At 37.7% G+C, this 10,844-nt stretch overlaps 1 protein-coding gene across 4 annotated transcripts in view; it reads left to right on the top strand.

The window, feature by feature from the left end:
• Positions 1-10,844, top strand: part of WDR20 (WD repeat domain 20) — a 43,116-nt gene that overhangs the window by 638 nt on the left and 31,634 nt on the right. The window lies entirely within an intron of this gene.

Raw genomic sequence — 10,844 nt, 5'->3', positions numbered from 1 at the left:
AGGGCCGCCCGCCCAGCGGCAAGCGGCGCGGGCCGCTCCGCGCCTGCCTCGGGCCTGAGGCTGCCGCGCGCTAATGGTTGTGGTGGTGTCAAATCCCCGCTCCCGGCGCGGCCGGGTGAGCAGGGCTTCCCAGCTGCGACCCAGCAGTTAACAGCCTGCGCGTTAATTTGAGGCCTTTAGCGGGGCTCTGAGGTGTGGCCTGTTTCTAGGGCTGGCTCTAAATGGGAGCAGTGCAATGAGCTGAGTTTTACTTGTCAAATATTTAGCACGGAGAAAGTTGCTGTTATAGGGAAGAAACACTGATCCAGCCTCTCTGAATGTTAGTATTGGTTGCAGGGCTAGCAGTGGGTTTATTTGATGTCTTGCTCCACTGTATTTATAACCAAACCTCTCCTGTGTTGTTTCCTAGGGCCCTTGATCTCGTGGGGTTTAGTGGGGCGTACCGAGTTTGTCATGCAGTGTGAGGGCATGTCACTCGGTAGATGTAAACACAGACATTGTGATTATCAGTTTTCTCCTTTGAAAAGTGGTTGTTCGTTGTCTTACCTATTTGAGGCTCAGCTGTCATAATGTGAGTGCCTGTGAGAACCTTCCTGCTTGTAACCCACTATGCAACAGGAATGAAGGCTCAGGGAGCTAGTGACGTGCCCAAGGTCACGCAGGAAGCAAGGAATTATATGTGATCTGCAAAGTCCTAAATTAGTGCCCACATCGCTCCTTCACCTATATGAAATCTAAGCACTAGCTGCCTGGGTATCTGTTCACTGTGGCTTGACAGATCTATTCTGTCCTGTATAATAATAATTAAAAAAAAACCTCCTCTGTCTACAGATTTTGATTTCATACTTTAATGAATTTCGTTAATCTAGTTATGTTGTAGATTACCTGATGAGCATTTTATATCAAACAGTAATTGCTATTTATATGCAATTACTATCTTTGATGCTTACAAGATATTGTGGGTGGCACTTAATGTCTGTAAAAATCTGTCTCCTAAATTATTGCCACGTTTGGATTCATTTTTTTTCCGTACAAAATAGCTGCAGACTTCTCTAGTTTATATTACTGAGCAGGCCTTCATGTAGTCTGTAATTGTACATGTGATTCTTAACAGTCGTCTTAGTCATCTCTCACCACACTCCGAAGAATAAAAAATGTAAAACCTGGAAGTGCATTGAAGATAGGGAACCGAATAACTTTTTCAAGTTAAAACAGTAAGCTCAAAGCCATCTTTATAACACTTATTTTTTGGTGTGTGTGGAGGATGCTAAAAGTTATTTGTTTGTTGCATGGTAATTGAAAATATTGGTTTGCTGAATTGTGAGCTTTTGGGTGTGCAGCCTTAACTGCATTGTTTTTCTGTTTAGTGTAAGCCATATTCAGATTAGATTTTATTTTGAACTCTTATGGAGTTAAAAAAAATACTGCGTATTTTATACATATGATACATAACTTTAGTATAGTGGGTTTAAAGAAAAAGATGAAATGAGTTTAAAAGAGTTTGAAGTAAATCATTTAACTGCAAGTGGGGATATAGTCTGTGTTCAACTTAAAACATTTGTTTCTTAGGAATTTATTTTGCAGCTATTCAATTGGAAGTCAGTGTTTTATCTATGTAGAAAGTTGACATGAGAACAGGCTGACAGTTTTTGATATGAATATTTTGAGTTTTTCAAAAGCAGAAGCTACATCTTTTTGTGTCTATAAGAAGAGTGTTATTGTTACCTAAATTAATAGTATATAACAAACTGGACAAACTATCAAACTCTCAGTGCGTTTCTCTGTGGGAGTGGGAGGCTTTATCAGTTTAAGACAGACAAATCTGTCATCCTTTGTATATAGATGCTGACTAATAACTTCTGCCCAGTTTTAACTGTTAATTCATAATTATCTATAATTATCTAAACCTCTCTTTCTTGCTAATTACTTTAAGACTATAATATCCTCATTGTTTTGGCTAGGTTATTAAATTATTAAACAAGATGATGTTGGTGAAGATGTGTTGTATATATATCTTGTGTTTTTTTAATTCTTGTTAATAAAATATTATACTCTTAACAAAATGAGTGAAAGATTCATGAAGACTGTATTTTAAAGAGGGTTATCTCTTAGATATTTAGATAGTTCTTATACCGTTAATCCAATGCAGATCAGTGTGCATCAAGTAAGAGTCAGATTTAAGCCATGAATGGCACTTAAGAATAAATAATCTGAATGCTAAGTCAAATACACTGCTTGAAAGAATAAAATCACTGAAGCTGGACTTTATTCTTTTGGTTTCCATTGGGTGCTCAGTACACTGCCTGCTCTATCAACTGTATAAAAATTCTATTTTTACATAGATTAATGGTGTATGTGTTTTATTTAGGAAATGAAACCCGTATAAGGATCAGCATTTCTAGGGATCTTTCTTAAACCTTGATCCTTCTTCCAGGAAACTTGGATTAAAAGTAATGTCTAGCTTCCCAAGGCAGGTGGTGGGGAGCTTGTAATGCAGATAGATGTTGATAATAGCTCAGAAAAGAGACAGGGAAGAGTGTTAGACAGTGTGTCAGTCTGTCCTTAAAGGCTCTATAAAGCAAGTAGGTATTTTTCTCACAAATTTGTTCTTTTCATCTTTAAAAAAAAAAAAAAAAAAAAAAGATACTCTTTCACAATTTAGTTACCTTCCTCATTGAAAGTACAGAAGGAAGGAAATTTTTTTTCTCCTCCCAGAATGAAACTTGCTTGCTTTTTTTTTTTTTTTTTTCCCCCTTCCAGAAAACTGCTGCCTTCTGATTTGTATCTACTGAGAGGAGAAGTGAACATATAGTTAAGAAAAACTGAACTGTAATAGAATGAGATGTTTTTACTTTTCTTAAGGATGTAGTTATTCTTGACAGCACAAAGTATCATTGGGCTCTCCCTTTCATTCCCCTCCAAGTTTGGGTTTAATGCTACACGTGTACAATGATCTCTTGTTAAACAAAAGTGGTGGTTTCCATGAACTGAACTGATCTAGTGACAGCTGAAAATGATGGTCTCGCCATGTAGCACCCTTTTGGCACCAGGCTCTTATTCCCCCTCTCTGGCTTTGGTGCTGTTCAATCTCTGGTTGAGCCAGTCCAGCTTGCTTAACCACCAGCAAAACACTCATGTTATTCGGGGTGGGTTTTCTCTCCATTTGGTGGGCGCAGCTGTCTCCCTTAGGAGACTCAGTACAAAGAGAGTTTGGGGAAGAGAACAAGGCTGCCTGCTTCAGTCAGTGAGCTGTCAGATCCAGTCGCTTGCCTTATGAAGCCTTGTCTAAATAAAGTCTTCATCCACTTCAGCTTCAATTCAGATTCAGAAAGACCTGTTTTTTGTGGATTATTGACTTGATCTTACTTTGATTTAAGATTTTACTTTGCATGGAGAAGGTGGGGTATAAGATAATGATTAAGAGATTATTGATATATGTATAACTGTGTTATGCTGATGCTTTGGAGGGTGTCCCCTTTTCCTGCAGGCCCAAATCAGGAGTGAGGGCTGTAACTTGATTTTTGCTTATGAGACAGTCTTCATATACTTGAAATTGGTTTGTAGCTAGCGTCACAAAATGATTTATTTATTTATTAAACTTGAACAGGAGAGCACTGCCTCATCTTCTTTGCTTTAGGATTGACTGTCAAAATGAAACTTTCTAGATTGCTGCTGACAAATATCGTAAATCTGTTTACGTTTCCGCTAGAAAGTGGGTGCATTTTGGTTTAAAAAAGTTTGTATGCACTGATCAGTGTCTTTTCTGTGCTTATAGAAAAGGCTTCTTTACAAATTAATTTTCAGCTGTGACTTTGTGTTTATGTATTGGTACATAATAGCAGTAATGCTGCGCAGTACAGAGTCTTAGTTTTTAACATGAAGACGTTGCATGTGTTGCGACTGTGAATGTGTAAGCTTAATTTAGTGTTCTATATAACCTATTTTGCACTGTATTTAAATTCTCCCTATCTTGTCTCTTTGTTAGCATGTGGCAGATTTTCCCAACACTGCTTGTTTCATTTTTGGAATCTTTCTTGACAAAAAATAATTCTTTTTATCTTTCCCTAAACTAAAGCAGCATTCCTTTAAGTATATGGTACTGTAGTATGATGTAATGGGACTGTGGCAGGAGCCTCTATAGGTGAGAAATTTGGATTTTAAGAGTTAATATAACTGACAATCCTTGGTTATCAATGCAAATACTGATAACATGCAGGAGTCCTTCCTTCATAGTTCTCTGAACTATTTATTTGCGTGTTTGTGTCTGGCTTGATGCTCTTCAGCTGACAAGGGCTCTATAGGCTGTTTGTGTAGGAGCTCATCTCAACAGAGTGATAATGGAGGGCGTTTATCTCTGATTAATATATTGTGCTGGCAGGAGGACCAAGAGGCAGTTCTAGGCAGAAGCTGAAATCTCTAAGGCAGGCAACAGGGAGAGTTTTCTCAAGCAGTAATGGGGAGATAGGTTTATATTTCTCTACATTTAGAGATGACTAAGCTGTGCAGGCCCCAAAAAAGAAGACAGACATTTCTGTAGAATATGTGAGCTATAAAAATGTTGAGATTTATAAAGATATTCAAAGATTCACTTGCTCTAAAGCAGACTAAAGTATACCTATGTGATTTTGAACAGTTCTTAAACCTGTAGTAAGAAGAATTTTTACAGCATCCATAAATAACTTGTTTTGATGCTTGATTTTTTTTTTTTTTCCCCCTGTGGCTTCCCTACTATCTGACTCAAGTGTGGGGAGGAGGAGTGAGATGTTTGCTGTTACCTACTGTGGATTTAGTAAACAGTTGCCTGTTGCTGATTTTCTTTTTAATGCTTTTACACATTTGAAAGCTTGTTTGTCCTCTCATTTTCCCTAATGCAAAGAAATCTAGTTCTAGCCTTCCTCTGCAGATCATCACTTTTAATGTTGGATTGCTCTAGTCAATATTAGCTTCAATTAACTTGTATTTTCATTTGCAGCACCTACACTAGATATAGTACTTCTGTCATGACTTCAGTGTAGACTAAATTGCCTGGTGTGTCTGTGTTCTAATACTCTTGCTAACATATTGCAGAATGTTGACATTTTTGATTTCTTATCATTGTTGACTCATTTGATGTTTCCTATTATATTGCTACTTTTCTCCATTTTTTTGTGCTCTATTTTTTTTGGTTTATATAATTGCCAAGTAGCTTTCATATTGCGTTTTATTCAGTTTGTGGGTGTTTTTCTTTCTTTTTTTTTTTTTTTCCTACCACTGTTCTGCGTATTATAAAAAGCTTTTCCAATCTTGATATTCTTAACTGATTTCAAATGTATTCTCATCTGCTATCAAAAAAATCTCATAAAAATTAAAAAAAACATAGTTAAGTAACTTGCTTGTAGGTGTGTCACATCATTTAACAAAAGCCTTGTTAATGTCAAGGCATTGTATTTGCTGATGAACTCTTTCCTTAATCCAGTTATTTGTCAGAAGACGGATTGTTTTGATGCTTGATTTTGCCAAATTCACCGCAAGAGTGTTTTTCCCTTTTACTGTCTAAGTGCTTACAGAGTGGTTGGTTTCAGCGTTTTTGATACCAAGGAAAGGTTGACTAATTTGACTGTCCAATTCAGCTATAAGGTGTTCTGCATTGGAACGTTTTTTTATACCAGACTCAAAACATCAGTATTATTGCCAGAGAGATGACATACTTCTAAATAGCCGGCTTTGTACTGCAGCAGAGACTTCTCAACTTTCCTGCAACTGGGAGGATGCTCCTCTTTTGTGTATGTTTATTTGCATAGTGCTCAGTTGTTCAGATACCCTGCGTGTCATAATCTGTAGACCTAATTTTGCCCCTCCTCCCAAAAGGGATGATATATTTTTTAATAAACTTTTTTTTTTGTATTACAGTTTGTTAGAAGCACTGTTAGATTTACCAGATTACGGTGATATGACTTGGATACTGGTTTCAATCCTTTACCAGATGGATGTAGTAAGAGCTTGAGTTTTGTGATGCAGACAGGTGATCTCTGCCATGACCCATTACAAACTGTTCCTGTAGAATTTATTGAATGATCTTTTTGTAACTCCTTTCCTTCAAAGACAATTCCCAAAGAAATGGTGAAGAATTAAAGCTCAAGAGTTTAACTTTCTGTCATGAGGCTGATATAGCAAACCATGACTGGCTTGAGAAACTGAAGAATGAAAAACTGTTTAAAAATAATAAAGATGCTGAATAATTTATTATTGAAGAGAATATGGCATATACACTTGATGAAGCTTAGATGATGTTTGTTTTGGGAGGAACCACTTCTTGGTTTGAGGATGTTAGCAGTAAACTTCAGTGTTTTTTGCATTTTCCAGAGTGTGCTTTAAGCCTAGGCCAGAACTGGGTGACTTCAGTACTTCAGTGAGCTACTGCAGGGCATCCCTTGAAGCTCTGCCCCTTCAAGGCAGAGATGGTTCATATGTCCATGCCTGCCTGCTTGGCCAGCACGTTTCAGGAAGAATCCTGGGCTGTGCTGCCCAAATCAGAAACTGATGGGCAGTATTTTGTATGCAGGACTTTTGTTTTATTTTTCTTTTGTCACTCCGGGTAGAATTTTTCATTATTGCCTTGTATTAAACTATATTTATTGTAATATTGCCCTCACAAAGTTGGTTGGTGGAAGCCATATAAAGCCATTGATTGTGAAGCTTGTTCTGTGCAAACTGGCAAAATTCTAGTCATAATGTTTCACAGATGCAGATAATGGCTGTTTATGTGGCATAGCCCTTTCTGTGTCTGGCGAGTTCTCTGGGCCAGCTTTGTTGTAATATTTACAGAAGGGTTGTACTATGTTCTTGAATAGCAAGGAGCTTGTGCTATGCTCTGATATCTGTCAATCTGCAAAACTTATTGAAGATATTTCAGACACTATTTAGTTGTTACTAGACCTGTGTCTGGGAGGATAACGGGCTGTAACTGTCATCTTGGACGTTCAAAAATAAAATTTAACACCTTCCTTTGACATATTATTGTAGTTCTCTGACTGAAAGCAAGCAACTGTAGTGTTTCCTTTGGAATGATGTGTATCTGAAGACCAGTCACTGTCAAACCACCCTGACTATGAGTTGACCTGTTTGGACAAACTGCTATTTAAATGTGGTCAGGGAAAGTCAAGGCTTTTCATGCTGTTAATGCCTTCCTCTCTTAGAAAGCTCAAGGAAATGAAACAGTAACTTTAACAAGCTCTAAGTTGAAATAATGTTATCCTGCTGTATGCTTCTAAGTGTAATGTGTCTCTTTCCTCCTCAGCCTCATCCCACCTTTAAATTCAAACGAATTTGCAGTACCTCTTATCCTCCCATTTCTTATCCTCTATAATTAAAATGAAGTGTTTGGTTTTGGCCTCTGCTCAACAGACAGTCACAGTCCCAGTGTTGCCTTGTGGTGTTTGGGCAGGACCACTAGTCACTGCATCTTTTCTATGACAGAATCATAAATTGATGTTTGAATCCTGCTCTTTCCTTACTCAGTAAAGCCCTTCAAAAGGACTTTGAATGACAAAGCTCCACAGATTTTGGTTTTGGCTTACCAACTTTAATTGGGCTTTAATTTCATGAGTTAATAAAGCCCTCTGGTAGCCATAAAGGTCAAAGAAAGAATATGTATGACTATTTTTTATTTAGAATCCATGCTGTTACATCAGCATGGAGTTGGAAAGCAGCTGTATTGAGCAGCTCTTGTTTTAATAAAGCCTAATTTTTGTGCACCTGGAGAATGTGAAATTCTGCATTATACTAAATGCTGGGATAAGTGAGAACTTCGACTTAAAAATGCCCTGGAGTAGCGAGAAAAAATGCATGATCGTTGAATGTTATGAACAAACTTGAATATCCCAAGTCTCTTAAGAACAGAAAATATAATTACAATTCATCTGTGCTGGAAGTTTCCAAACACTTTGTCAGGAGAGTGGTATCACATGCAACTTTTCAGAGCACTCTGGTTTATGGCCTGAGTGCTCCCTCTCAGGAGAGGGAAGAGGAAGCGCGGAGAGCAGGACACTGAGTGAATGCCAACATATATTGAAACTATCTGTTAAAAATCCATGAGAGTCTTGTGGAATGAACTGTTGTAACGGTGCCTTAAGGACATTCTAACCTGCACAGTCACAAGAATAACTCACTAAATAGGAATAACGCAAATGTCTTCTCTTTCTAACTTACAGATGTAGCCATGCTGGTAACAAATACATAATCTTGCAAGTCAGAGCCTTGTTACATTTTGTTCACTGTGACAATTTACTTCTAAAGATTTTTTTTGTCATAGTTTTTTGTAAGCAAGACTCCTTTGGCAGCTGTGCAAGTCTAGTGTATATTTGAGATGAGTGTTGGAGCATCACCTTGAGGTTATAATTAAAACTAAATTTTCACGATTCTTGTTCTAAAGTATTTGTAAAGTCTCCTGTTCTTTTTTTTTTGATTTTTTCTTAGTTACTGTCTGCAATTGGATTTGCATAATTTAATGATCAAAATGGCTAATATTGCCTCTAAATTCAATTTTATTCCTGTATTGTGAAGCTACATGCCTACCCTGCCTTTTTCTTCATATTCCCTCCTTTTTTCCCCCCCCCCAATAGGATCTTACAGTGGTAAGCAGTTGGATGTGTTTCCAGATTAATTTTTATTATTTTCAGATAAAAATATTCTCTCAATTAGCAAGTACTATTTTTGAAACTTTTAAATGGGAGAGTGAGACAGAGACCATGAGCAGGTAGCTGCTTATGCTTTTAAATCTTTGTCAAGAGTGTTCATCTATCATTAAAAAGAGATTTATGAGGGCAGGATTCTTTGGTTATACAAAACCACAAGTTTTATACCAAGTATGCTTGAGAATGCAGTATTCCTTATATGTTTTATTAATGCTGTGTCATTTTTATCTCATTATGTATCAAATGATTACCCTGTTGTTTAAATCAGATTTAACAAAAAAGAAAAAGAAGAAGAAAAAAAAGGTCATGTGCGTGTGCAGTATTTATTCAGGAGGATGTTTCTTCCAAAGCAGCCTTGCGGAAATGCAGGGTGGAGTCTGCAGAAGAGATGCTTGGGTTGGCTGAAAGTCTAGGGAGTTACTACTATTTAATAGCACTGGCTGTATATCTCAACAGGAGACTGTGAGAGGAATTTTGCTGCTATTCCTAAATATCTCCTGCTCCATCCCTTTCCCAAATAAAGCTACTCAGTTACATTCAACACTTTGTCCCGTAAGGTTTGCCTGCCTTTCTTGCTTTCAGCAGTGAAGCTCTATTCCCCTGACAGAATAACTTAGGGCTTCAAGTCCTGTGCAGGGAGCCAACACCTGCGGAGTTTTAAGATGCTGCTTTTATTGCAGTTGAAGTTACCGGCCTTTTAAAACTGTTGTCCAGATAGACTCTGTAGCTATAGATGAACTGCTTGAGCCTAGTTCTGCCTTTTAGCCAAGATGCAGCTGCTTTGTGCAAGTTAATGCACTAAACTGAAGCAAGGTGTTAAGCATGGGTACCTACTGGAGCAGACAGAAAGGCATATGACTGTCTGAACAACCCATACAAAAGTTCCTTCAGTGAAGCTGCCTTGAGTTGGGCCTAAGAGGATTCCTGCTCTTCCTCGGAGTTAGAGATGAACAACAGTGTGTGTGTTGTCCATTGAGCTGCTGCAGGTGGTCTACAGGCGTGTGGGACTCTGAGCTGCTCTGTGGAACTGCTTGTTCATCGCCTTTTTGTCTCTCTGAGCAAGTTAAGCCTTGTGGCAACAAGGGGTGGCCAACTCTGTTCTGGTTGGTGTGAATATCGTGTTTTTGTTGGTCCTAAGCTGATGGAGGCTTTGATGTAAAGAGCAAGTCAAAGGGGCAGGCCAGCCAAATCGGTGCTCTGAGGAGCAAGTGTTACTGTTCTTTAAAGGGTCTATACCTTGTTTATTTAAAAAGACTGTTGGAGAACTTGTTTTGAATTTAAGAAATGTACTATCTTTTGCTCTAACTTAAGGAAACAGGATTCTGGTTTGCAGAGTAGGCGATTCCTGCGTTCTCACGTGCACAGGACCTGGGGTAAGTCTGGGTTTGTTGCAGTGTATCTGTGTCAGGGATTTGGTTCTCAGTATTTGCTTGCAAGTGTTCTGTGCTCCCGTTTCTGTTCTATACAAAGTACTTGTTCCATAATCCTTTTTGTCTTAGAGTTGGGTTGTTATGAAACGTCTTCGGACGTAGAAGGAAGATGCATTGTAAATAGACAATATTAGGACAACGCAAATCGGTTTTTAAACTGTCTTTTTTCCAAATATGATCACAGAAAAGCATAAACTAATGGGCCTCATTTTGGTGCTGGAACCTAAGTAATGTGTTTGGTAGATAGCTTATTTGCATACCTTCTGCAGAACTATTCTGGAGCTCTTGGAATACAACTTATTTTTAGTACAAAACTAATTGGATCTTCGTTCTAGTATGATTTTTATTAACATGCTGCAACACGGTGAAGTTATTGGCTTAAAAATACTGTATTAGAGAAGTCTGGCGTCTCTGTGGAACTTGCAAAATACTATGGTAGACAGAAAAGAGACAATTCCAACTTTCTGGATAGATCCATTATGTTATATTTGACTCAAACTGAGTTGTGTAAGGAAAGAAATAAAAATTGATTAAAAATTACTGCTACAGTGAAATAAGTTTCTATAGCAACAGTGCCACGCAGGGTACTATTATTCAGTCTGCTTTTTTTGCAACAAATACTTTTTTCTTAGGAGTAGTGAATTCACCCTGGAATAAAACATTCGTTTATTATAGCAACAGATAATCCTGAGCTCATGTTATTTTTTCCTTTTTTTTTTTTTTTTTTTTTTTAAAAAAAAAA

This window comes from Nothoprocta perdicaria, unplaced genomic scaffold (assembly GCF_003342845.1).
Source record: "Nothoprocta perdicaria isolate Ctin4 unplaced genomic scaffold, notPer1 scaffold_69, whole genome shotgun sequence".
In the NCBI taxonomy this organism is placed as follows: Eukaryota; Metazoa; Chordata; class Aves; order Tinamiformes; family Tinamidae; genus Nothoprocta; species Nothoprocta perdicaria.
Note: the sequence above shows the minus strand (reverse complement) of the source record. Positions and strands in the feature narration are given on the sequence as shown.